The sequence below is a fragment of the Lepidochelys kempii genome, chromosome 10 (assembly GCF_965140285.1).
Source record: "Lepidochelys kempii isolate rLepKem1 chromosome 10, rLepKem1.hap1, whole genome shotgun sequence".
In the NCBI taxonomy this organism is placed as follows: Eukaryota; Metazoa; Chordata; order Testudines; family Cheloniidae; genus Lepidochelys; species Lepidochelys kempii.
In genome coordinates, this window is record NC_136389.1 from 41,173,926 (window position 1) to 41,201,575 (window position 27,650).

A 27,650-nucleotide genomic window follows, 5' to 3' on the forward strand; every position below is an offset into this window, starting at 1 on the left:
AGCTACGTGAATAATGTAGCTGAAGTCAAGTACTTAGATAGACTTACCGTGGTGTCTTCACCTTGGTGAGTCAACTGCTGTCACTCCCCCACCGACTCCGCCTGCACCTCTTGTGGTGCTGGAGTACAGGAGTCGACGGGAGAGCGCTAGGGGGTCGATTTATCGCATCTAGATGAGACACAATAAATTGATCCCCATTGGATCAATCACTGCCTGCCGATCCAGCGGGTAGTGAAGACATACCAAAGGAAGTCACAAAAGCAAAATAAAACAAACTCGCAAGTCTAAATCTAATACATTAAGAAACTGATTACAAGTGATCTCTCACCCTCAAAGATGTTCCAATAAACTTCTTTCACAGACTAGACTCCTTCCTAGTCTGGGCCCAATCCTTTCCCCTGGTACAGATTTTGTTAGTTCCAGCAGACATCTCAGGTGGTAAGCAGGATATTTTTCATGACTGGCTGCCTCTTTTGTCTTGCTCCACCCCCTTCTATAGCTTTGGCACAAGGCGGGAATCTTTTATCTGTGCTTGTCCCTACCCCTGCCTTATCAATGGAAAAGTACAAGGATTAAGATGGATTCCAGTATCATGTGACATGGTCACATGTCACTGTAAGACCCCCTAGTCTCCATTCTTTCAGGGTCAGCGCACACGAAGGCGTGCAGGTAAATAAACCATTTACAACCAATTGTCCTAGTAATTGGAGCCATCAAGATTCTAAACCACCATTAATGACCCACACTTTGCATAATTACAATAGGACCTCAGAGTTATACTTCATATTTCTAGCTTCAGGTACAAAAATGATACATGCATACAAGTAGAAGGAATATATTCAGTAGGTTATAACCTTTGTTATGATACCTTACAAGAGACCTTTTGCATAAAGCATATTCCAGTTACATCATATTCACACTCATAGGCATATTTCCATAAAACATGGAGTGCAATGTCACAATCAGTAATGTCCCATCAATGCAAATGATAAAAAGCAAGAAAATAAGTGGCTGTCATGAAGCAGCACATCTCCACTCCACTCATCAGTTCCCTTCCTCATCCTCAGCTTCCTCCCTTCCACCGCTCTCAATCACACCTCCCCCCTCATCCTGAGAAAGTAACCAGCACCCTGGCACTCTCACCATGCTGACTATGTCAGTTTTTTTCCCATGATGAACATAGAGCAGGTGGGCTTCGTAACTTGCAGGCTGTGTAGTTCTGTACCTATTGGTGTTTGAAGTAGAGATGAGATGCTTTGCCTGGGACATTAGAGAGAATTAATGTGACAGGGAGAGCAGCTTTGTTCTAACTCCCTTATGTTTCATGTCCAAAGGGAGTGCTGTGTTTGGTCAGAGTTACAGCAGCACATGGGTTGTGTGTGTTACACAGGCTGCAACACCAGTAGTTAACGCTTTCCAGTTTTCCACTGCTGCTCTCGCTATTGGTTAACTCAAGTGGCAAAGATCTGTGTGAGTCTAAAATTTCCAGCCCTGCTGATGATCCATGTAGGTGTCAACGTGGTTCCCTGTGATGGAATTTCAGCGGAGAAGGGGAAGGTTTGTTTGGTGTGTTTCCATGTTTGTTTTTCCAATTTGGTTCTTTTAAAACCCTAGGAAATTACACACAAAAACTGTTACAAGAACACTTTGCAATGTCACAGGTGTCCCTAACTGTGTTCCTCATTTTCTGTGTGTCCAGCTTGATACACTGGGCTCTGATTTTTAGGAGCTCTGAATACTTCCAGAAGTGTCTGTAGTCAATGGGAGCTGGGCTTTGAACATAGAAGGTACTACATCATGCCAAGCACTCTGAAATTCAGACCCTATGTATGTCAAATTAGTGCAAACTTTTGCTGTTAATGTCTCTGTGCCCCAGTTCCCCATGTGTGAAAGGGGAAAACATCACCCTTCACCACACGGGGGCATTGGGAAAATACATTCATTAGGGTTTTGTGACACATTCAGGTACTCCATATGGAAATTAATAATCCTGTCTCAGAGCAAGGTTTGACTAGTGGATAATAAATAAGGCCTGGACCACACACTGAACAATGAGGAGAAAACAAAATATTGAACAGCAGCTCATTCAGTGAGCGGTGTCCATTCTGTACTGCAAATGAGGCTGGAGTCCTGGGGAAATAAAATTCAGAAACCATGTAAAATTCAGAGGCTCCAGAATGGCAGTGGGGAGCACAGGCTATTTGCTGCATGAAGAAGGGAGATCACCCTGCAGCCCCCACACCCGTGGGACATGGACTCAGTGGTAAGGCTGCACCCGACCGTGACATAGCATAAGGCCTGGGCCTGCCCCAGAAACACCCTGGAGCCCTGCACCTCTGTGCCAGGCACACCAGGTGCGGGGCAGGCATGCTCAACCAGACAGGATCCAAACGTGGCTTGGTGTGGAGGGATCCAGGTGTGGAGTGACAGGATTCTGTGTGGGACAATCAGTGGGGTGGGGGGGTCTAAGTGTGGGGGGATCCAGGTGCAGGGACAATGGGACTCTGCAGGGACTTCCCGGTGAAGGTGGTTGTAGCTCAGTGGAGGGGTCTGGGTGTGGGGGAGTGCGGCTTGGTGGGATGGGGGTCTGATTGCAGCTAGTTGGGGATCAGTGGCATGGAGGCTGGATGTGGGGGCTCAGGGTGGTGCAGGGGGTGGGGCATCAGGGTGGGGGTTTGAGTACAAGGAGCTAAGTGGGGGGTGGTCTGGGTGCAGGGGTGGGGGCCCAGAGTCAGGGGGTCTGGGTGCAGGGGGTCTCCAGATACAGGGGTTGAGATTCAGTGGGGTGGGTTTTGGGTGTGGAGGGCTAGGGGGGCTCTGGATGTACCAGGTAAGGCTTGGCAGGGGTGTCTGGGTATGGTAGGTCCGGATGCATGGGGGTTGGGTGGATGGGGGAGCAGCTCCTCATACAGTGACCCCTCCCCGCCACAACTGAAGAGCGATGGGGGCAGGAAGCAGGGGAGAACGCTGAGCTTCCTGCAGCTGGGGGAGGGTGGTGGGTATGACACAGCCCCAGCCACTCCTTGCAGGGGAAGAGGAAGTCCCGTCGTCTCCTGCCTCCAGCCCAGCCAGGACTAGCAGCTGATCCTGGCTCAGGGTAGGAACCACTGGCTGGGGTATCCCCAGCCCTGCTGTGATTTACCTCTCCGCTGGCTGCTCCAGGTACCTGAAACAATGTACCTGCACTGCTAGGGAGTGGTACATGACTGCTCTTGCATTTTCCCTTTGCTTCCCTGTCAGAAAATCATTTTTCTATGGGGAAGCAAAGAAATCTGTGGGGGACATGAATTCTGTGCGCATGCAGTGGTGCAAAATTCCCCCAGGAGTAAAGACTGTATCGTATGAACACACTCCAGGAGACTGATCTGAGGTTGCAGAGGCAGTCTTCATGCTGGCATTTCCTAATTTTTGAGTGCTTGACCTTGCAAACAGAACATTCTTTTAACGTAGCTTGGTGTGTGTGTATTTACATATTATCTCAGACTTCGGGGCATAACTTTTGGCATCCACTTCCACATGTAGGCACCTAAATAGACTGATTTTCATGGGTACTGCTAACTTCAATAAAACTGCACCTTGTTGCACCATCATTTACCTCAGAACAATGAAGGGCTGAATTGATCCAAGCTGACTTTAAACTGACCTGACCTCAGGAGCCTCTTCATTCCATTGGTTAATGTCAATGGGAGCTGTGCGTGCAACTGACATGGCAGGGGCGATCCTTAGCTCCCCGACTTCAGTTAGAGCTATGTTGCTTTCTGCCAGCTGAAGATTCCAGCTAGCTGTGGTCTAGACTATTAAGCTGGGCATCCAGCAGGAAAGCTAGAGATGGGTCCAAGCTGCAGAGCTGAGACTCCGATCCAGACCAGAGTCTAATGTTCTAGTTCAGAACTATCCTCAAGAGCCAGCTAGCTGAGAGCTTGACTCAGAGCAAAGTTGGAGGGACAGCACTGAGAATGGAGTCAAGCAGGAAAGCGATGCTGTGATAATCCTCAGAGATTACACAAAACGACAGGCTAATGAAATCACAGAACTGTCTGCGAACAGCAGTGAGAATGATGATCTGGTGGCAGGGGCAAGAGGGAGGTTCTCAGAGCTCTGAAAAGAGCCAGAGCCAGCTTCAGGAGGAGCCACAGGACTGGAACTCAGATCCGTGGGTCCCCAGGCAGCTTTTGCAGCTTGGCTGGATCTGGTGGCTTGCTACTAACTGGTGGGCTGAGTGGCTAATGGAGTCCTCGCCCCACCAGAGGCACCACCCATGGGAGTCCTGACTGTAGGACTGCCTGGCCGCACCACTTGGTCCAGCAGTGCTATTTAAGCATGAAGAAGGTACAGGGTGTTTTCTGTGTAACTGGTAAATTCCTGGCTGGCTGCTACGGTGCCCCCTGCCTTCTTCCCTGATTCCTGGTTCCTGCTTTCCTGACCTGTTCCTGGTTCCTGCCCCTGGTCTCTGACTGGTTCTGGCTCTTACCCTTGGATTGGATCACTGACTGACTCCTGCTCCAACCACTAGGTCTGTCCACCCAAGCCCCAGTCGTGACTTGTTGCTTCCCATCGAGCAAAGCTGTCAAATTGGTAAACGCGATAGCTGAATGTGCTCTGAGGCCATGAGCCATCCCCAATGTGGCTGGTAGTTGAGAAGCAGGAAGCTGTGGCAGAGATGGTGAAGCAGGGAGGTTAGGAAGGGGACAGACAGGCTGGATCCCATGCTGTCTTTCCTGGGCTTGCTGCAGCAGCACTGCTGGATCTAAGGCAGCAGATCTTGCTGATCTCTCTGTAGCGCAGCTAGCTGGGCTCTGTTCCAAGTGGCACACATCACTTACCAAACCCAGGGAGGCTGCTAAGAATGCAGCACCAAGCAGCTTCTGCAGTCCTAGGGGCTCACTTCCGTTCAAGGTAAGTCTTAATTACAATGAAATTATATGTGCTGGGCCTGAAAGTTCCCATTGAACGCAACAGGATAAACTGGGTCCTGTCAGTGGTGGGGTGGAGTGAAATGACAGCTAGGCCTTTAGGAATGACTGCTACAGAGCCACACCATCACAGCTGTGTTGAGCTGATGGGCTCTGTCAGTGGGCAAGTAGAATGGACATTGTCTAATGTAATGAACTGGATGGTGGCTGTGCGTGCCGCTCTCATGGATAGAATCAGAATTGCTCAACTGTGTGACATGGGCCCTAGCAGCTTGGGGCTGTTGCTCTCACTCAGGTGCTGTGCTTCTGCAATGCAGGATCTCAGCTCTGTCCCAGCTGGTACAAGAAGGCCTGAAAAGCACTGGTGTGCAGCACGGCAGTGCTGGTCAAGTGGCTAAGTGGCCACTGATTTGCTTTGGTACAAATCCGAACCCCTCAAAGGTTTTTTGGGTGTTTTAATGGAGATCATAGAATCATAAAATCATAGAATATTAGGGTTGGAAGGGACCTCAGGAGGTCATCTAGTCCACCCCCCTGCTCAAAACAGGACCAACACCAACTAAATCATCCCAGCCAGGGCTTTGTCAAGCCTGACCTTAAAAACCTCAACTAAATCAGGACCAACAACAACTAAATGTTGTCTTGTGTCATGGAGCTTCCCCCGGATCACTCCCTTGTCCTGCAAGGGGTGAGGGCAGGGAAACATTTGTTTTTATTCTGTGAAGAGGCACTGTCAAGTGGATTCATGCCCTTGTAAAAACAAGGCATGATCTAAGATTGGTGGTGATTAAAGATGGGCCTAAGAAACTCAGATCTACTCTTGGCTCCTCTCTCTCCCCTTCAGTTTCAGGGAGTGCTGAGTCGGACTTGTATCCCTGGAGGACTTGCACCCCCTAAGTGGAATGGGCCTGTTTTTTTGTTATGACCCAATATGGCAGAAACCAAGGAAGATCATCAGATGGCAACCTCAGGGGCCTGGCATCCAAGATTTCAGACACGGAGAACTCTGATCGACCTCTAACCCGATGTGTGCACCTCAGCTGACCCATAGTCTGGAGCTGAGCAGCGTCCTGTTGGCCTGTCATGTTTCTTTTTTTTAATTAAAATGTCCACGAAAATAACTTTTGTTTGGACTTGACCCTCCCCTGCAGGAGCCTGAGGTGTGGTATTTTCTGCACATTTATTTCATGGCCTAATTTGCATATTTGCAAATACTTTGAATATAAATAGGTTTTAGCTAATTGCCAGCACACCTGCCTCTAGCAGTGACGGGGGTACAACTCACAGATGCACAAAGTGTGGCAGCTTTATCGGGAGGTTGGGGGGGGGGGGGCATTAGGGCAGGCGTGGGGGAGGGTGTGTTGCAGTGTTGGGTTACATGGATGGCTCAGTGGGTGCTGGATGGTGTCTGATGGGTGCTGGGTGGGTAAGTGCTTCAGACTGGGGGCTGCTCAGTGCTAGTTGGGTGCTACTGGAGGGGTGAATGAGTCACATGGTGGCTGGGGGCCCTGGGGTGGGTGGGTAGCAGGGGTCTCACTAGTGGCTGTAGGAGTCTGATGCCGGTGCCGCCTCCACCCATTCCTCTCCGTTGCTCCTTCCCTGCTTAGATTCACCACCCGATTCCAGCAGAAGGAATGCTGCGAGGGCGGGCTGCGGGGCTGCATCCAAAGCAGGTGCCAAAGCAGGCCCAGAGGAGCCACCACAGCTACAGTCTGCAGTCCGGCTAGCCACATGGCATCCGAGGCGTGAGTGTTACATGAGATGCCTGGCACTTGGCAGCCCTGTGTTTGCAACCCAAACATTGCCTGCAGGAAAGCCAAACTGGCTGCAAAAACCTGTGAAATTGACTATTTCGTTTTCCAAGAGGAGTGCAATGCAGAAAGTGAACTAAGTGCACTGCAAGAAATCTGATCTTAAAAATTATTTCTGTTGCCATAATATAGTGTGTTATGTTTTCTTGTTTGGTTGGGTTTTTTTGTTTGCTGGCATCATAGATCCATAGAAGTTAATGAAGCTAGGCCAATTTATGTCAGCTGAAAATCTGTCCTGGGATTTTTAACCTGAGAGTGACCCATTAAGTTGTCTCCCTGGTACTCAGAGTACCTTCACTCAGTGTTTGGATGATATGAAGAGGCATTTTGTGCTCTGTGATATTTCCTGTAGTGCTCACAAGCGGATCCATGAAACTCCTTACCCTATGACAGTGGAGTGCTGTAGAACTCTACAGAGACAGACAACCGTTCTGCAATGGGGGGGTGGGGTGGCTTTTGGCTTTGATTTAGTGAAAAATGTGCTGGCTGGATTATGGTTTTGTAAATCCGGAAATGAGTCTGGTTCTGGATCATGTTCACTTGTCCCCTCCACACACACAGACACACAAGGCCTGGGCAGGCTGGGATAAATGGTTCCAGTTTGGGCCTGTCTCTATCTTGTAAATTAGAAATGAGCCTGAGTCACATACTTCAGTCCTAGATGTCAACATCTTTATTTGTGCTATATAGCACCACCAGGCCTGAGGGTGGTAGATGCTGTACAAACACACGGTGAGAAACAGGTCCTGTGCTGAGGAGTTTTCAGTCTTTTAAGCAAACTAGACAGAGATGACTTACTTAACCATCAGTGGCTAGGCTAGGGTTAGAAGTCAAGTTTGCTTAGCAGCTTGGCCTGGTAGCTATCCGCTGGACCATGGTGCCTTCCTAATGGCCTTTCTGCATTCAGTTCTGTTGGTTAGTTCAGCCTGCTACAGAGACACGGGGCAGCTGTGAAGTCTAGACCCAGATCTGTGTTTCACCAGAGTTCAGGGGTGTTCAGATGTAGGATTCTAGTTCAGGCCCATCTCTATAAAATCCCTCCCAGTTTTATCCATTCATTTTTAACAGTATTATCCAAAAGGGAGGTGCCACCTTCTTATACCCCGCCACTCATGTATTAATCTTGGTAAATTCCCCGTGCAGTTTTAGGTGTCCATTTTATTCCTGATTATATTTTAACACTCTTTTTTTCTCTCCCTCTCTCTCCTCTCCTTTCTTTCCCTCTCTCCTTTTGTGTATATAATTATTCCCCAGATCTCCAAGACAGGGCTGTATTATGTGTAGGGAAAATGATTATTAAATCTTTGACTGAGATCACACATTTGAAATAAGATAAAACGGGAAGGCAGGTAATGAATGGGCTTCCGTGCTGGCATTTCCAAATTGACTAACCCTTATCAACGTGGTGCCTCTCTGGGCCCTGTCGGGGCGGCAGTGCCATGTGTCAGCACCATGGGAATGGTCGCGACAGGCCCCAAAAGCTGCTTGTGAGCTTGCAATTACCTTCTCCACAACCTGTGGCAAAACTCCAGAGGAAACGCAGGCACGGGCATTTAGTCCATCAATCCCCACACCCTTTTGACTTCATTTGGAGCTGTTCCAAATAGGGAGGCTGTTCAGTGATGTGGGATTGTAAGCCTGGGCGTAGCGCAGGTTGGTCTCTGCCCACTGCACCCTCTGGTTTTCAAATCCTGGATTCTCCACCCTGCTTTGCAGATGCCCCTCAATCCCAGACCCATACCCCCTGGCTACCCTGCTGCTCCGTCACTGGAGATCCCACCCAACTCTGCTGATATACATCAGTCCTGACCTGCAGCAGTCTCTGCTGTTCCAGCCCTGGCATCTCCTGCACAGAGAGCTGCCCCAGTAGGAAGTAGTATGATGGTTCCCTCTACCCCAAGCTCCTTTAGTTTGTGTTTTGAATAGGATTTGAATGGGGCTCCGTGTCTTCTGCCCTGTTCATAACCCAGTGAAGGGGAGGTCAGGGGCTGGCTATGGTCTCTCATGGTATGAGAGAGCTTCCTTCTCAGCAGCTGTGCTGCTGACACAAACTGAGAGGAAGGAGAGATCCCTGCACACTTGGCTGGCCCTGGGAGCACAACTCACCTCACCCAGTCCCTCTGCCCTCCCCAGTTGCTTGGCTCCTCCAGGGTCTGTGTAGCTACTCTGAGCTCCTTTTCACACCCCCTGCCTGCTGCTCCAATTTCCACCTAGCCCCCTGACTTTGCTCTGTTAGGGAAGGAGTATTTCTTCACTGTCTGTGCTCAGCACCCAACATGTGGGGCCTTTGGTGTCAGCATGGTAGTGCTCCATTCTTGGCTCTGTCACTGCCACAGAGTGTGACCTTGGGTCACCCCTTAAACGCTCTGTGCCTCAGTTTACCCATCAGCTCTGACGCAGTAATGCTTGTCTCACAGGGGGCTTTATGGGGCTTAGCTAATTAACTTATTGCAAAGTTGACATCTGGATCAGCTCTCCCCACTCTTTGCAGATGATGGGAGCTGTTGTTATGCATATAATGCCGGGGCTGCCTTGTTTTGTAGTTTTTCCATTGGCTCTACTTTTATTGCTGAACTGGATCTGGTTAATAGATCTTTTTAGTGCTCTTCATTGCAGAGCCTTCCCTTGCCATGACTGAGTGTCTGTTTGCACCTCTTAGATGCCATCATCATGACCTCTGGGGTAGACTGATCCTAGGATATATTGTCACCCATGTCCTGTACTCTGGGGGCAAGTAGGGGCTCGGAGCACCTGGAGGCCCCTCAAACCTGCGTTGATGTGCAGTGTAGACAGAGAGGGGAAGAATGGCACGAAAGCTACTGACAAGTTCATGGAAAGACATGTGGGCCCAGATCCTCACAGGTATGTAGGTGCCTAACTCTCTTAGAAACCAGTGGGAGTTAGGCAGTTAAGTACCTTTGAGGATATGGTCCCTGACAACCAAACCTCTTAATCTCTGTGGGACAGATTCTGATCCTTACTCATGCTGAGGGGCACCTTACTATGTAATCAGTATGATTTCCCCAGGCACTGCTCCGGGTGCTCACAATTTGGCTGTGTTTTACCCATCTGTGAACTGGCTTTAATACTTTCCTTACCTCTCTGGGGTGCTGGGAGAACTATTTACCGTTCCTAAGCTTTCCAAGATCCTTGGCTGATGGGCGCTCCAGAAATGTTACCATTATTATAATAAATCCCATAATAATATTGCAATCAATAGCTGATGAGTAGAAATTGCTTTGAAAAGTAAATGGTGAAAAGATGGCTTATTGTTCTAATCACATGTTATAGAGAGCTGTGTAAATGATGTTTAACTGCATAACAGCTGCTGATATCGCAAATGATCCGGCGCACTCTAATACACTGGAATAGACAAGATAGCACAATCATGCTGCGAGACAGTGTAACAGAAACCCATCTACTCACCATTCACTGAGAAACAAGCTGCAATTAATCATTTACTCATCATTACTTGTTTCCACGCTTCACCTCCTGTGGAAGGATTTCGGGAAATGCAGACAGGGAGGGCCCTTGACCCGAAAAGCTGGATCTTGTTTACTCCCTGTTGATTGGTGGAGGTAAGCATCTATGAATGAATTTTCCAGGTTACATTGTTAGGTCTGATTATAATGCTGGTTTGAACAGTATGGCTAAGGAAGCTGTGCACAGAGCTGGGGGAGGTGTGGTTCCCACTGAGGTTAATGGTAAGGCTCCCCAGGACATCAGCGGGAGCAGAGTTAAGCCAGTCAAAGCCCTGCACAGGTGCTGGGACCACTCCTGAGCTCACTGGCAAAATGGGGGCAGGCCCATTCATCTGCTGATTTCCACAGTGCTGCAGGTGTGCAAAGAAAGCAAACTGCACTAATTAGCCTGCCAGTGAGGGGTAGGCCAGTCCAGATGGGAACTGGTTTGGGGGCTAGTATTCAGAAGGGCTGGAGCTCCCAGTGCAAGTGCGCAGACTTACAAAAGTCAGAGCCTTGGAGCTTATCCATCTGATGGCCATTGGGTTCCCCCTGACTTCGGTGCAGGCTGCAGGTGCTCTGGACCCCTGCTGTGACTGTGATTTTGAACTATCAGACCCCCCGCCAGCTTTGTACCATACTGACAGGTGACCTCACAGTCAGCAGAGCTGGGAAGATAGCTGTTTTAAATGCCCCTCCATCCCTGCGCCTTGCTCTGGAGCAGTGCAGCAGTGAGAGCCGGGGAGCAGATGGGGCGGCTTCCTTTAAAGCAGATGAAGCTCCATTTTGGATGTTTGCAGATCCATCGGTTGGTGCTTTAGGAGGTTGCCAGATGTGCTGGCACCAGCTTTCAAGCTTGCACCCACATTTGCTTCTCTTGACAACCAGCACTTACAAGGAGGCTTCAAGCACGTCCACAAAAGGGTTTCTCAGACAGATCACAACACATTGTGGTCCCTTCTACATCAGCAGGGCCTCTTGAGAAGGATCTGGCCTTGAACTAGCTCTAGGGCCCGGCTCTTCTTGTCGGTGCCAGCGCTGAGCGCTGTTAAACATCTGGCTGTAGGTTTTCAATGCTAGAGATGGGCCAGCACCAGACTCCCACATCCACAGCTCCTGAACTCAGGGGAAGTTCGAGCTCAAACCCCTCTGAGCCCACCTCAGTTGGGGAGCTGGACAACCCCCAGATGGGGAATTGGGGGCCTTAACTCAGACACCCATGTTTGCAAACTGGGGCCCTGGTGTTGCCTAACAGGAAAAATGTGTGACTGTGTGTTTGTGTGCACAGGGTCTGATGTGGGAGGAACTTCCTTCTGCCCCAGCAAGTTGGTATTTCTGACATGGTAATAATGACATTTGGCAATTCTCTTGAGCTTTGTGTCCATAAATCTCCAAGCTCTTCCCAGAGACAAGCGAGGATCACTAGCTTCCTTTGACAGGTGGGGAAACTAGCTCTACAAGTTCAAAAGTGATGTCTGATGTTAGGTGCTTCAGCTCACGGTGCTTGATCGGACACCCCAGAGCCCTGCATGTCAGAGATGCTGGGTAACCAGAACTGCTGTAGATGTCAGTGGGAGCTGCCGATCTCTGGCACTCAGTGTACAGCTGGCCAGGAATTGCCCAATACATACGTTTTTTGTCAGAAAATGCCGATTTGTCAAAACCAGTGTCAGTTTTGATTAATTTTTTGACTCGGAAAAAAGAGTTTTGAAATTCTCTAAATGTTTTAGAGAAAAATTCTAATTTTCTGGTTTGAAACAATGTTTTGTTCAGAAATGTAAGCTAATTAGAGTAAGATTTAAGCTAAGAAATTAACCATTTTAAAAAATGCTCAAAATCAAAATGAAATAGACTATTGGACTTGATCATTTTGACTAACCCAGATCAAAAATCTTTTCTGATTTTCCAGATTTTTGACTTTTTCTCCTGATCTGGGTCAGGAACATTTTTCACTATCTCAAAAGTTGTCATGAGCTGAGAAACCCGCTTCCCACCCAGCTCCACCTTGGCACCTTAGATTGAGCCCGAAAACTGAAGCCCTAAAATCAGAGGCCACTTTTGCAAAGTTTGGCTGTGTGTGGCTTGCCCAGGGTCAGAGAGGCTGCGTCCACACAGCAAAAAAAGCCATTGCAGTAGCAAGTCTCAGAGTCTGGGTTAATGGGCTCAGGCTCATGGGGCTTGTGCTGGGGGATTCCAAATAACAGTTGTGACAGGGTCGGCCCAGAAGGCTACAGGAGAGTGATAGAAAACAGATATATTAGCCCCAGGTTAAGCAGGTCCCTTTTCCCTGGGTAAGATAACAGGGGCAGTTCCAAAACAATCAGGAACTTGCTGGAACCAATTAAGGCAGACAGGCTAATTAGGACACCTGGCACCAATTAAGAAGCTGTTAGAATCAATTAAGACAGGTAGGCTAATCAGGGCATCTGGTTTAAAAAGGAACTCACTTCAGTCAGTGAGGGGTGCGCAAGGAGCTGAGAGTGAGTGTGTGCTGCTGGAAGACTGAGGAGTACAAATGCTATCTGGCATCAGGAGGATGGTCCTGTGGTGAGGATACAGAAGGTGTTGGGAGGAGGCCATGGGGAAGTAGACCAGGGAGTTGTAGCTGTCACACAGGTGTTACATGAAACACTATAGACAGCTGTGATCCACAGGGCCCTGGGCTGGAATCCGGAGTAGAGGGCAGGCCGGGGTTCCCGCATCTCCCCAACTCCCTATTGGATACAGGAGGAGTTGACCTGGACTGTGGGTCCCACCAGAGGGGAAGGTCCCTGGCCTGTCCCCCGACCCACTAGGTGGACCAGCAGAGACTGCGGGGATTGTTCTACTTCCTTTTCCCCATGCTGGCCAGTGATGAGGTTAGCTGAGTGAACGGCAAGTTTAAGCCACTAGCAAAAGTGGCCGAACTGAGGGCTGCCATGAATCTCTGAGGTGAGCAAATCTGCCAATAAGCACAGGACCCGCCAAGGCAGAGGAGGAACTTTGTTAGTGTAGACACTCGGGCTCCAAGACCCTCTCCCCTCCCCAGGTTTCAGAGCCCAGGCTCTAGCCCAAAGTGGGAATGTCCCTTTTGAGCCCTGTGAGCCCAAGTCAGTTGACCCAGGCTCTGAGATTTGGTAACATGGGTTTTGTTGGGCTTTTTTTGGGTGTGTAGATGTACCACAGAGACAGAGCCTTGACTGGAACCGAGGTCTCCAGATTGCCAGCCCCAGGTGCTATCCAGTGCTGACAGTACACGATGGTGGGGTAGAGGGGGGCATTCCACTTCTTCTGGATGGAGCGTCCATTGAGCAAATTTCTTCTGCATTCCCTTTGCACGTCCTCTCCTGGCTGCTCTCCCAGTCCCTGATCCCTGCACACCCAGATCTCAGGAACTCATCCCTGTGTGCTGTCCATATTTCTGTGCCCTGCCCACCTGTCTCCGACGGCTTTGTTCCGCTCTGCGTTGACAGCCACTGATTGCCGTGGCTGCAGTGCTCTCTTGCTCCAGGGGAATTTGGCAGTCCCCTACACACCCCACCAGGAATCTTGAATCTACTAGGGGGTCAGTGATAGCAGATTGGTAATCAAGCCGCTCACTGGGCTGCTTCCATCTTTGGTAACCCTTCAATTACTCGGTCAGCCCAGGATTTCATGGAGCCGATGCCTCAGCGAACGGGGGCCTGGAAGGGGGCTAGTTGGGGCGGCACTCTCCTCCCGCATTGTTTTATCACAAACATGCAGGCCCAGTTAGTATTCGGGCAGTGTGCAGCGGGCACTGACTCAGGATGGCAGCCATGGCAGCCCAGCTCTTCTTCCCGCTCATTAAACCCAGCTCTTCTTCCCGCTCATTAAACTGGTGCACCAGAGGGAACTGGTGCACCTAGTTTCTGGGGTCAGGCTGCTATTGGTGCCTATCTACTGTGACAATCAGTCATCCCTAGATACCTTAGGGAAGGAGGAAGTGTCTGCCTGGCTAGATCCTTACAGGGACCCTAATAAACATGAATGGATTTCTCCTCACAGTTCTGCTGGGAGGTAGGGGAGCATGATCCCCGTTTTACAGCTGGAGAACAAAGGCCCAGAGTGGGTTAAGAAACTTGCATGAGGTCCCACAAGGAGTCTATGACTGGGCTGTTAACTGAACGCAAGTCTTCTGAGTCCTAGGCCCGCCTGCTCCCCACTAGGCCATCTCTCCTCCCGAAGCATCAGCCATTTGCTTTAGATAGTGTGTTGACAGTGGATCGGAACTGAAGCACTGGAACCAGCCATCGCTTGGACGTTAGGTCACCTTCAAATTCCAGATCTGAGTTGTCCACACTCCCTCTATCTGTATGAGCCAAACCAGAATCCCAGCATCACTGCTCCACATCTCCAAAGTGTACCCAAACCTCTTGGGTCTGCATAATTTAGTTGCAAAAATCAGGCACACAGTCTTTCTCATGAGCTTGCCTGGGCCATAGACCTCTGATTCACTCAAACACCCAGCAAACCCAAGCTTCTTAGTGCCCCTAGGGCTTTGGCTGACTCTTCTCTCTTCTCTGGGTCCCCCAGCCTGGCTGCACAGCCAATTGGCACCTGCCCAGCCATTGACACTCAGGAGCCAGGACTGTAATTGGCAGGGGTAGGGTTGGGGTGCGTGGACTGGTTGCACCAACCACCAGTGACCTCGCCATAGAAGGAATCACAGCCACAGGGGAACCCTCCTGTTTCTACCTTCTCACAAGCAGAATGTGGAGGGGTTTTGCTTTCTGCTGCTTCTTGGCTTGTTGGTTTTCCAGGGTGGTGTCAGAAGCTCTGCTGGGTGCTCTGTTTGATTGATGAAGGGGCTGGGGGTTGTTTTCTAAGGCCTGCGCTCTGTCACATTTTCTTAGGTTTAACACCATGTGAACACTGTACCCTTACTGCCAATTTCCTTCTATTAAAGCCCCTGAGTGTAAAATGCTAGTTAATCAGAATGGTACCGTTTTGAACCCATGGCAAGGAATACACAAGGCAAAGACAACAGAAAATGGCAATGTCTCCAGTATTAGACCCAGTGAGCCAGAGTCTTATTTCATTCATTGCACAGCTGTGAATCTGGAGTAACTCTACCGAAATCGGTGAAGTGCCTCTGATTTACACCACTGTAACTCAGAGCAGATCTGGCTCAGTTACTTTATAGCTTAGAAATACCTTGAGTAGATTCACAGCTATAACCCAAGCATCTATGTCTAAAGTGTACAGTAGGCTCAGTACATAGTGCAACTAAGATTGTAATATAAACTCAGCTCCACGAGTTTCATTCGCAAGCCTTCAATAGCTCTATCTGCAATGTCTTGTAACCAGAAATATTGAGCAAGATATCTCACTGAATTGGACAGAGTCCAATCCCCCTACAGCAGTCTCTGGTGTCATCGCTTATATTTATAGATTCATAGAACCATAGAAGTGTAGGACTGGAAGGGACCTCGAGAGGTCATCTAGTCCAGTTCTCTGCACTCATGGCAGGACTAAATATTATCTAGGCCACCCCTGACAGGTGTTTGTCCAACCTGCTCTTAAATATCTTCAGTGATGGAGCTTCCACAACCTCCCCAGGCAATTTATTTCAGGGCTTAACCACTCTGACAGTTAGGAAGTTTTTCCTAATGTCCAACCTAAACCTCCCTTGCTGCAATTTAAGCCCATTGCTTCTTGTCCTATCCTCAGAGGTTAAGGAGAACAATTTTTCTCCCTCCTCCCTGTAACAACCTTTTATGTACTTGAAAACTGTTATTAACTCTGTCTTCTCTTTTCCAGACTAAACGAACCCAATTTTTTTAATCTTCCCTCATAGGTCATGTTTTCTAGACCTTTAATAATTTTTTGTTGCTCTTCTCTGAATCTCCAATTTGCCCACATCTTCGAGAAAGTCCAGAGAAGAGCCTTGTGCTCCCAGAGTCCAAAGCACTTTGCTAACTGTCTAGATCCAGGAATCACTTCACTTACCACACAGGTGGAACTGGGTAGCTACTTAACACCATGCAGCAGTTTAGCACAGGAAGTGAGGAATTCTGTATCCAAGGGCAATGAAGTAAGTGGAAGGCAGCTGCTCACCTTGGAATTCTGCCTTGGAGACACTAGAGCAGATTACCTGCTCCTGCATGAGGTCTGTAATGATCATGTGTGGTCAGTACTGCTGGAAGATGACAAGTGTGAGTAGCACAGTGCCCCCTAGTGCCATGTCACGGTGCCTCCAAGGGATGTGTCCTACATCACCAACATTGCTTCCTGCAATACCTAAAGGGTTCTCAGCCAAGCCCAGCCCTGGGTTGCAAGATCTGATCCTATCCTGCCCGTTTCCATTTCTCCCTGGCTCCACATTTCAGGGACCCTGGCTTTGATCCTCTGCACCTAAATAAACAATCCTCCTTCCCAAATGGTTTGCTTTCAGGAAACATAGATCTGCATTGCTGGAGCAGGGTAAACTTGCTTCAGTGACTTTATTGTGAGGAAGTAGTTAGTTCATGATGCCGTGACTGTATCTTCCATTTGCTTCTCAGTCTGGTCCTTCTCCCATCCCACCTCTGCTGTTTTCAGAAATAGATGCATCCTCAATTACAGACCAGACCTCTTCCCTTACTATTAGCTAATGAATCCACACAGCCTATTCAACTGGGGAACTTTGAAGTACCTTTGTCCTTGTCCTTTGTCCATTGATGACTCTCCCTGAGGCAAAGAACTGAATGGGTTAGGCTCAGTAATAACCATAATGGACAAATGTTGAAACTGAGGGCACTGATCCTCAAATTGGCCACCTAACTCCAGAGATAGGCAGCTGAATAAAACGCATCTTGATTTTCAGAAGTGCTGATTACCCCAAACAACAGGAGGAGAGAATGAAGCAGATGCTTAACGTCTGCAGTACAGGTGTGTCAAGGCTGATTCCCCACTCTGGCACTTCGAGTGCAGAAGGGGGGCACGTGCAAGGATTCTAAAAATTAATACTGGCCACTCCAGGCTTGTATTAAACTCACAAGGTTACAGCTTTTCTCTGACCTTGGATGGGTAGATGCTGCCACCATCCAAGTGCAAAAACCCCTTTGAGAACCCAGGAAGGTGCACTTGGGAACTCCTTCCTGTGGGGTACCCTCAAGCCCTTTCATACCCCTCCCCCTCCAGGGAAGAGCTGAGAAATAAAACAAAGGAAATCAGCTGTTGCCACCAGCTAATTAGACAACATGTGCACCAACCTCTTAAGACACAAAACTCCAATCCTGTTCTTAAAAAAGGTAAACTTTATTTAAAGAAAAAAAGAAAAAAAATCTCAAAACGTAGGCTATTGCTAGATTTAAAAAGAGCAAATACAAAAATTAAGAAACTTTAGCTTTCTTGAGGTCCAGCTTATAGGTTACAAACAGAACAAAAGCACCTGGGTTAGCACAGAGGAGTCCACAAGCCATAAAGAAATAAAAGAGATAAACCTAATTGCGTTTTCCTAGACATTTCCTGATCTACTTTCATATCTGGGATTCCAAATGAGTAGTTTCTAGGTATGATCTGATGATTTTTCATAACTGGCCCAAGCCTTGTCTCTGCTCTCTGGGAAAACAACACCTACTCCCCTGAGTGCGCTGCCGCTCTGCTTCTCCCCCCTCCCTCCCAGGCTTGCTGCGCAAAACAGCTGTTACGCGGCAAGCCTGGGATGGGGGAGAAGTGGAGCAGCAGCAGTGTGCTCAGGGGAGGAGGCGGAACGGAGGTGAGCTGGGGCGGGGGGGGGGGGGCAGCCCATTTTTCCCCGGGGGTGCTCTAGCCCCGGAGCACCCACAGAGTCGGCACCTATGGGCACATTTCCATGGGCGGCACATTTCCAGGGGCAGCATTCTGGCCAAAAAGGGGGGGCAGCCAAAAATTTTTTTGCGTGTGGTGGCAAAAAACCTAGAGCCAGCCCTGCCACTCCCTTCCTTTTATCTATGGACTTTTTAACCCTTTACAGGTAAAGCAAGTAGAGAACAGCTACTAAGAGGGATTTTTTAGCTAGCTGGCTGGCTGGGTGTCCATAAAAGGGAGCTACCACCCCCCTTCATTTATCACAAGGTGGCTTCTTACTGGGAAGTTAGCTGCCCACCTTCAGGCAGACAGATTTTGAAAATGTTAGGCAAGAAATCCCTGGGCTAAGTGACCACTGTGAAGAAAGATGTGACGGTAGCAATTCATTGGGATGAGTACTGCACAGCCTAGTAGGGGCAAACCAGCATGGGTTGTCGGGGGAAATTATGCCTTTCCAGCTTTTTGAAAGTGGGCCAGTGACCAGGTTGGGCTTGTGACTAAAGCCCAAGCAGATATGAGAGGCAGACAAATAAAACCTTGATTAAAAACCTAAAAATAAGCAAACTGTGGGTTACAGGACTGGCCAAAGGGCAGGTGGCCAGTGAGTGGCTGGAGTATTTTGCTGGTGACACTGTTATTTATTTATATTGTGGTAGTGACTGAAGGACTGAGGGATCCGGGCCGCATTATATACACATTTAGCAAAGAGTTGGTCCCTGCTCTAAAAAGCTGACAATCTAAAGTATAAGGTGGGAGACAAATGGATACAGCATCCAGAGGGAGCCCAAGAGAACAGAGAGGCAGCTGTGAGTGGTGTATTCACAATCGCTGCTGCACCCCAGCTATCAACCATCATCCTCAATTGCCTCGCTTCTGTTAGTGGGAAAAACAAGTAGGACTGTGAGAAGTAGAGCGGGGCGAAGAATGGATTTTTCGGTTCACGGCAATTTCAAAAGATCGGGGGGGGGGAATAATTTTGGATGAACTGAAAATTAATTTTTTTAAAATTCTCAGTGACTCAGAAAGTTGAAAACTCTTGTTTCAGGTTGCATAAAATGTTTTGCCTTTGAAAACGGCAGAAAAAGGAGAAAATGGAGGGAAAGGGGAAAAATCAAAACCTGATGAGTGAAAACACCAAAAGTTTGGTGTTGGGCTGGGGGGGCAGGATGGGAAGAGATAAAATTTTGAACTTTTGGCAAGAATTTACAAAAAAGAAGATTGATTGATTAATTAATTAATTTAAAAATGCACAACATTCTGTCCACTGGCTCAGGAAATACAGTCATTACAAAAAGAAAAGGAGTAACTGTGGCACCTTAGAGACTAACCAATTTATTTGAGCATAAGCTTTCGTGAGCTACAGCTTACTTCATCGGATGCATACTGTGGAAAGTGTAGAAGATCTTTTTATATACACACAAAGCATGAAAAAATACCTCCTCCCACCCCACTCTCCTGCTGGTAATAGCTTATCTAAAGTGATCACTCTCCTTATAATGTGTATGATAATCAAGTTGGGCCATTTCCAGCACAAATCCAGGTTTTCTCACCCCCCCTCCCCACCACACACACAAACCCACAGGAGAGTGGGGTGGGAGGAGGTATTTTTTCATGCTTTGTGTTTATATAAAAAGATCTTGTACTCTTTCCACAGTATGCATCCAATGAAGTGAGCTGTAGCTCACGAAAGCTTATGCTCAAATAAATTGGTTAGTCTCTAAGGTGCCACAAGTACTCCTTTTCTTTTTGCGAATACAGACTAACACGGCTATTACTCTGAAACCAGTCATTACAAAGAACAACGGCTTCTTCTTAGCTGCAGAACAGCTACCTGCATCATCCTCCTGGATGGAGAGCTTGTTAACATTGAAAAGGTCCATGGAAAGGTAACAGAAATGGCTAGCAGGATGGTCCCATTTGCTATAAGACTGCACAGGAACATCCAACTTAACATGGTAGAGCAGCTCAATGGTCCACTGAGTCTGGCTCATTGTCTCCGAGAGTGGCCATTGGCTACAGCTTCAGAGGCAGACACCCTTTCCACCAATCAAGCATTTGTCTAGTTCAGCAGTACCATACTCTGGAGGAATTCTCTTCTAACTTCTCCTAGTGATTGAATATGAGAAGTGACAGCCCCTATCTTTGCTAGTATAAGATCAGAGCATATTCTAATAAGCATCAGTGTAGGGAGCCGGGGTGGCCTTCCTCCAAACCAGAGGGTAAAGAGCCACTCTCTCAGCCTGAGTGGGTGGGGCCAGGCCAAGCTTATTCCACCCCCCGGAAGGGGAGGGGTGGAACAGGAAGTACAAAAGGCGGGGCCCTTTGCCCAGTGGAAAAAGGACCAGGGAGGGAGACAGACACAAGCTGCTCGCTGTTCTATGTAGATGCTGCTGCTGAACCAGGGGACGCACTGGGCCAGGGGAAGCCTGACCCAGAGGAAGGACTCGGGCTACCAGCACTGCCAGCTGCAGAGTACCCCAAGGAACTGGAGGAGCTGGGAAGTGCCCCGAGCCCGAGTGAGCCCGACGCTCAGGGTGAGCTGGAGTTACCAGGGCTACTGGTGGCTGAATACCCCAATGAGTTGGAGGAACCAGAGGGACCCACTCAAGAGACTGGGTAGGAAGTAGCCCGGGGCGGAGCTGGACAGTGAGGTGAGTTAGTGTTTGATCAGTGTGTTGCAGACGGATCCCTGCTGACCCAGTGGTGGGACCCTCTCCTCCCACACCTATCAGGGCCCTTGGCTGGAACGCAGTGGAGTAGGGTGGGCCTGTGTTCCCTTACCCCTGCCACCCCACCTCAGGGTGGCAGAACCCCACTAAAGTACTAAGGACTCTTGCCGGCGCTCCCCTGCCTGAGGGGCGTGCCATGGACTCTGGCCAGTACTCCAGCATCACGCCAACTGCGATAGCACACCTCCCTCCACTAATTCCCCGTCGACGGAGAGGTGTGACCAAGGCCTTTTGGCAAGGCAGTAGCTCCCCATCGCCCCCCAGCAGCTCGGTGGACCAACTGAGACCTTGCTACAATCAGATCCTTTAAAACAAAGCTCAGTCGACTATTTGCATCAACATTATCTTGTGGCAGGGAGTTCCAGAGGTGAATCCAGTGGTGCCTACTCTGAAAAGAGGAGCAAAACTCCAGTAAAAGGGCTTCACTCTTTTGCAAAAGTGCTGAAACACAATGGGGTATTGGGAGTTAATTCTTAGCCCCACTCTGTGGCACTCAAATGGCTGCCCACTGCTGGCTACTGCATTATACTGGGAAGCAGAGCCTGCTGCTCCCCGCCATGTGTTGTTTTGGCTGTATGAATCTAGGCCGTGCAATGACCATGCCCCTGTTTGTGGTGGTAACACGCACTTGATCCACTGTGGAGACCCACTGCCCAGGATGTCAAGGGTGAGCAGCATGCCTCTGAATGGACTTTTCATCATCCACATTCTTGCCCGGTGCAGATGCATGGATCATCTCGGGGGAGGGGCCTTGCCCAAGTCTCAGAGCCATTCAGGAGAGAACAGCTGCAACTTACCCTTGCTGTGTAAGTTGGATGAATGACTAAATTTCTGTGTCTCAGAGCCCCGTGGAAACAATAACAGGGGTATTAAGAAGATAAATGACTCAGTGGCTATGGTATGGTCAGTGGGGTTGCCCCTCCTTGTGCTTGCTGCCCTTTTCTGGACCTTTGTTATTTCCACTGTGTGATCTCGAAGGGGAAGAGACCTGGACTGAATGCCCTGTTGCAGCTGAGGAGGTAGCACTTGTCAAGGTTCCTCCCCCACTCTGAACTCTAGGGTACAGATGTGGGGACCTGCATGAAAAAACCTCCTAAGCTTATCTTTACCAGCTTAGGTCAAAACTTCCCCAAGGTACAAAATATTCCCCCCGTTGTCCTTGGACTGGCCGCTACCACCACCAAACTAATACTGGTTACTGGGGAAGAGCTGTTTGGACGCGTCTTTCCCCCCAAAATACTTCCCAAAACCCTGCACCCCACTTCCTGGACAAGGTTTGGTAAAAAGCCTCACCAATTTGCCTAGGTGACTACAGACCCAGACCCTTGGATCTTAAGAACAATGAACAATCCTCCCAACACTTGCACCCCCCCTTTCCTGGGAAATGTTGGATAAAAAGCCTCACCAATTTGCATAGGTGACCACAGACCCAAACCCTTGGATCTGAGAACAATGAAAAAGCATTCAGTTTTTTACAAGAAGACTTTTAATAAAAAATAGAAGTAAATAGAAATAAAGAAATCCCCCCTGTAAAATCAGGATGGTAGATATCTTACAGGGTAATTAGATTCAAAAACATAGAGAACCCCTCTAGGCAAAACCTTAAGTTACAAAAAAGATACACAGACAGAAATAGTTATTCTATTCAGCACAATTCTTTTCTCAGCCATTTAAAGAAATCATAATCTAACACATACCTAGCTAGATTACTTACTAAAAGTTCTAAGACTCCATTCCTGGTCTATCCCCGGCAAAAACCAGCATATAGACAGACACAGACCCTTTGTTTCTCTCCCTCCTCCCAGCTTTTGAAAGTATCTTGTCTCCTCATTGGTCATTTTGGTCAGGTGCCAGCGAGGTTACCTTTAGCTTCTTAACCCTTTACAGGTGAGAGGAGCTTTCCCCTGGCCAGGAGGGATTTCAAAGGGGTTTACCCTTCCCTTTATATTTATGACACGCCCCCCAAATCTCAGCTAGGGTGAAACACTGGCTGGGATTTCTTCCTGGAGCTCTAGGAAAAACAGAGTTAATAAGACACATGCATCTCTAAATATACTACCAAGTACATAAAGACTAACAATATTTTCCACATCTCAAGGACGATTTTAACCAGTTGATTCTGGGAAACTTTCACGGGAGAGTGCATCAGCCACTTTGTTAGAAGCTCCTGAGATGTGTTGGATGTCGAAATCAAAATCTTGGAGAGCTAAACTCCACCGAAGAAGTTTTTTGTTAGTTTCCTTGACGGTGTGAAGTCACTTCAGTGCAGCATGGTCGGTTTGCAGGTGGAAACGCTGTCCCCAAACATATGGGCGTAGCTTTTCCAGAGCATAGACAATGGCATAACATTCTTTTTCAGTGACTGACCAGTTGCTTTCCCTCTCAGACAGTTTTTTGCTGAGAAACACTACAGGGTGGAATTCTTGATCAGGTCCTTTCTGCATTAAAACTGCTCCCACACCACGCTCGGATGCATCTGTGGTTACTAGGAATGGTTTGTCAAAGTCTGGGGCCCTTAGTACAGGGTCAGACATGAGTGTCGCTTTAAGCTTGTTAAAGGCCTTCTGACACTTTCCGGTCCACTGAACAGCATTTGGCTGTTTCTTTTTGGTTAGGTCTGTCAGTGGGGCAGCGATTTGGCTGTAGTGCGGTACAAATTGTCTGTAATAACCGGCCAAGCCTAAGAAGGATTGAACCTGTTTCTTTGACTTTGGGACAGGCCACTTTTGGATAGCATCCACTTTGGCCTGTAGGGGGCTGATAGTTCCTTGACCCACCTGGTGTCAAAGGTAAGTCACTCTGTTTAGGCCTATTTGACACTTCTTAGCCTTAACAGTTAGTCCTGCCTCCCTTATGCGCTCAAGGACTTTTTGTAGATGTTCCAGGTGGTCTGCCCAGGAATCCGAAAATATGGCCACGTCGTCAAGGTAGGCGACTGCATATTCTCCTAATCCCGCTAGGAGACCATCTACAAGTCTTTGGAAAGTGGCGGGTGCATTTCGCAGCCCGAAAGGGAGTACATTAAATTCATACAGCCCGAGATGTGTGATGAAGGCTGACCTTTCCTTGGCAGATTCATCTAGCGGTACCTGCCAGTACCCCTTGGTTAAGTCCAAGGTAGAGATGAACTGGGCCCGTCCCAGTTTCTCTAATAGTTCATCTGTGCATGGCATTGGATAGTTGTCTGGGCGAGTTACAGCATTTAGCTTACGGTAGTCCACGCAAAAACGTATTTCCCCATCTGGTTTGGGAACTAGAACCACTGGAGAGGCCCATGCACTTTCAGAGGGGCGGATTACACCCATCTGTCACATATCCTGGATCTCCCGTTCTATAGCAGTTTTAGCTTGAGGAGACACCCGGTAAGGTTGGACCCTAATTGGGTGAGCATTACCTGTGTCAATGGAGTGGTATGCCCGTTCAGTCAGTCCTGGGGTGGCTGAGAACGTTGGCGCGTAGCTAGTGCACAGCTCCTGGATCTGCTGTCGCTGCATACGCCCAAGGGTCATGGAGAGGTTCACCTCTTCCACACCACCAGCACATTTCCCTTCGTAGTAGACACCTTCAGGCCACTCAGCGTCGTCTCCTCCCTGGGCTGTAAACTGACAAACCTTTAATTCTCTGGAATAAAAGGGCTTTAGAGAATTAATATGGTACACCTTAGGCTTTCGGTTGGAGGTGGGGAATGCTATGAGATAATTAACAGCTCCCAGGCGCTCCTGGACCGTGAATGGCCCTTCCCACGATGCTTCCATTTTATGGGCCTGGAGCGCCCTTAAGACCATGACCTGGTCTCCTACTTTGAAGGAACGCTCTCTGGCATGTTTATCATACCAGGCTTTTTGCTCTTTTTGAGCATCCTGTAAGTTTTCTTTAGCAAGGGCTAAAGAGGTTTGGAGGGTGTTTTGTAGGTTGGTTACAAAGTCCAGAATATTAGTTCCTGGAGAAGGTGTAAATCCCTCCCATTGCTGCTTCACCAACTGCAATGGCCCCTTAACCTCACGGCCATATACAAGTTCAAATGGGGAAAACCCTAAACTGGGATGTGGTACAGCTCTGTAGGCAAAGAGCAACTGCTGCAATACTAGGTCCCAATCATTGGAGTGCTCATTTACGAATTTACGTATCATGGCCCCCAAAGTTCCATTAAACTTCTCCACCATGCCATTTGTTTGATGGTGGTAAGGAGTGGCAACCAAGTGATTTACCCCATGAGCTTCCCAAAGGTTTTCCATAGTTCCTGCCAGGAAATTAGTCCCTGCATCTGTGAGGATGTCGGAGGGCCAACCTACCCTGGCAAAAATGTCTGCTAGTGCCTGGCACACACTTTTAGCCCTGGTGTTGCTTAGAGCTACTGCTTCCGGCCATCGGGTGGCAAAATCCATGAAAGTCAGTATGTACTGCTTTCCTCTGGCTGTCTTTTTCGGAAAAGGACCCAGAATATCCACAGCTACTCGCTGAAATGGAACTTCAATGATGGGGAGTGGCTGGGGAGGGGCTTTGACCTGGTCTTGGGGTTTTCCCACTCTTTGGCACACCTCACAAGACCGGACATAGGTAGAAACATCCTTGCCCATTCCCTCCCAGTGGAATGACCCCCCCCGAAACGGTCTTTGGTCCTGTTCACCCCAGCATGGCCACTAGGGTGATCATGGGCTAAGCTCAAGAGCTTGGCCCGGTATTTAGTTGGAACTACCAACTGTCTCTGAGGATGCCAGTCTTCCTGGTGTCCCCCAGAAAGAGTTTCCTTGTATAAAAGTCCTCTTTCTACAACAAACCTGGATCGATTAGAAGAGCTGAGAGGCGGTGGGTTGCTCCGTGCCGCCGTCCAAGCTCTCTGGAGGCTTTCATCTGCTTCCTGTTCGGTCTGGAACTGTTCCCTTGATGCTGGAGACATCAGTCCCTCATTGGATTGTGGACCTAGGCTTGGTCCCTCTGGAAGCGATATAGGGGATGGAGCTGTTTCTGTTGGCTGTGAACCGCTCTCCGCTGGTGCACTATGTTGGGATTCAGGCTCCGGCTGAGCCTCTTGTGTAGGGTTATCGGCTGCTGCCAGTTCAGGTTCAGTGGGGTCCTCTGGTGTTGAGGTTGCAAGTACTGGATTCAGTGCTGACACAGGGTCTGGTGTTGGTTGTTCGGCTGGTTCCGGTTCTGGGACTGGTTCCGTCTGGGTCTCTGGGACTGGATCCACTACTGCTGTTGCAGACATTGGCCTGGGGTCCGGGTCCATCACCTCTGACCGGGTCCTGATAGAAGTTTCCGGAACAGAGCTAGGCCTCACGGCTTGTTTAGCCTGGCTGCGGGTGACCGTTCCCACCCTCTTGGCCTGCTTCACATGATTGGCCAAGTCTTCCCCCAACAGCATGGGGATGGGATAATCATCATAGACTGCAAAAGTCCACATTCCTGACCAGCCCTTGTACTGGACAGGCAACTTTGCTGTAGGCAAATTGAAAGAGTTGGACTTGAAGGGTTGAATCGTCACTTGGATCTCTGGGTTGATTAAATTGGGGTCCACTAAGGAAGCATGGATAGCTGACACTTGTGCTCCGGTGTCCCTCCACGCGGTGACCTTCTTCCCGCCCACACTCACAGTTTCCCTCCGCTCCAAGGCTATCTGGGAGGTATCTGGGCCTGTGGACCTCTGGTGTGATTCCGGTGCAATGAACTGTAATCTGTTGGGGTTCTTGGGGCAGTTGGCCTTTACATGCCCATTTAAAACATCGTCCAGCTGACGGGTCACTGGGGCGAGGAAGGTTGCTGGAGAACGGGGTGGTGGGACGATAAGGGGTCTGGAGGGTTCTTTGGGAGGTAGGTGGGGCTTTGGGCGGCCCCCGGTAATAGGTGTGGTCTGGGGTGGTCCCTTCTGGTCTCCGCTCCAACTACGACCAGTTTTCTTCTTCTCTGCCACCTCCACCCATCTGGCTCCAATCTCTCCTGCCTCGATTACAGTTTTGGGCTTCCCGTCTAGGATGTATCTTTCGATTTCCTCAGGAACACCCTCTAAGAATTGTTCCATTTGCATTAGGAAGGGCAAATTTACTGGAGATTCAACACTTGCTCCTGATATCCAGGCATCCCAATGTTTCACAATGTGGTAGGCATGTCGGGTAAATGACATGTCTGGTTTCCACCTTAGGGCTCTGAACCTCCGACGAGACTGCTCGGGTGTTATCCCCATTCTGACTCTCGCCTTGGATTTAAACAGTTCATACTTGTTCATGTGTTCTTTAGGCATTTCAGCTGCCACCTCAGCTAAGGGTCCACTGAGCTGCGGCCTCAGCTCTACCATGTATTGGTCAGTAGAGATGTTGTACCCAAGGCAGGCCCTTTCGAAGTTTTCTAGGAAGGCCTCAGTATCATCGCCTGCCTTGTAGGTGGGGAACTTTCTGGGATGGGAAGTGGTACTTGGAGAAGGATTACTAGGGTTTGTTGGGATATTCTGCTGAGCCTTTATCTTCTCCATCTCCTCCACATACTTCCTCTTTTTCCTTCTCCTCCAGTTCTTTGTCCCTCGCTTTCATAGCTCTCCTGTGAGCAGCCACTTGGTGTTGTTCTGCTGCTCTCGCTGCCTCCCTTTCTTGTTCCTTCTTCAGCCGCATGAGTTCTATCTGTCTTTCATGTTCCCTTTGTCTTTCCTCAGCCTGAAATTTGGCTAATTCGAGCTGTAGTCGAGCCGCGGATTTTGCCATTCTAACCTCTCTGTTTTTAACTAACTTTACACCCGAGGTTTAGAAATAAACAAACAAAACTTGGCTGTAAAATTTTGCTGTGCTGGAATAGAATACCTATTCTCTGATAGTGATTGTCAGCCTACAGAAAAAGACAATTCCCTTGTCTCTGCTCTGGGCCCAAATTAAAGCAAAAAACCTCCAACTACTTGGAAACCTGCTTACCCAGCCCAAAGAAAAAGCAAATGGGTAGAACACACACCCCCTATTTACTTTTAGGAAGAAAAGAAAAAAA

At 48.8% G+C, this 27,650-nt stretch overlaps 1 protein-coding gene across 3 annotated transcripts in view; it reads left to right on the top strand.

Moving 5' to 3' along the window:
* The window catches only part of INSYN1 (inhibitory synaptic factor 1), a 101,368-nt gene that overhangs the window by 21,491 nt on the left and 52,227 nt on the right, over positions 1 to 27,650 (top strand). The window contains exons 2-3 of one of the 3 annotated variants that reach the window (XM_073363083.2): positions 5,758 to 6,073; positions 6,521 to 6,658. The exons of 1 other annotated variant lie outside the window; for it this stretch is intronic. The gene's annotated coding sequence lies outside the window, so the exon portion shown is untranslated. The remainder of the gene's footprint in view (positions 1 to 5,757; positions 6,074 to 6,520; positions 6,659 to 27,650) is intronic. One more of the 3 variants, XM_073363084.2, reaches the window with a different exon arrangement.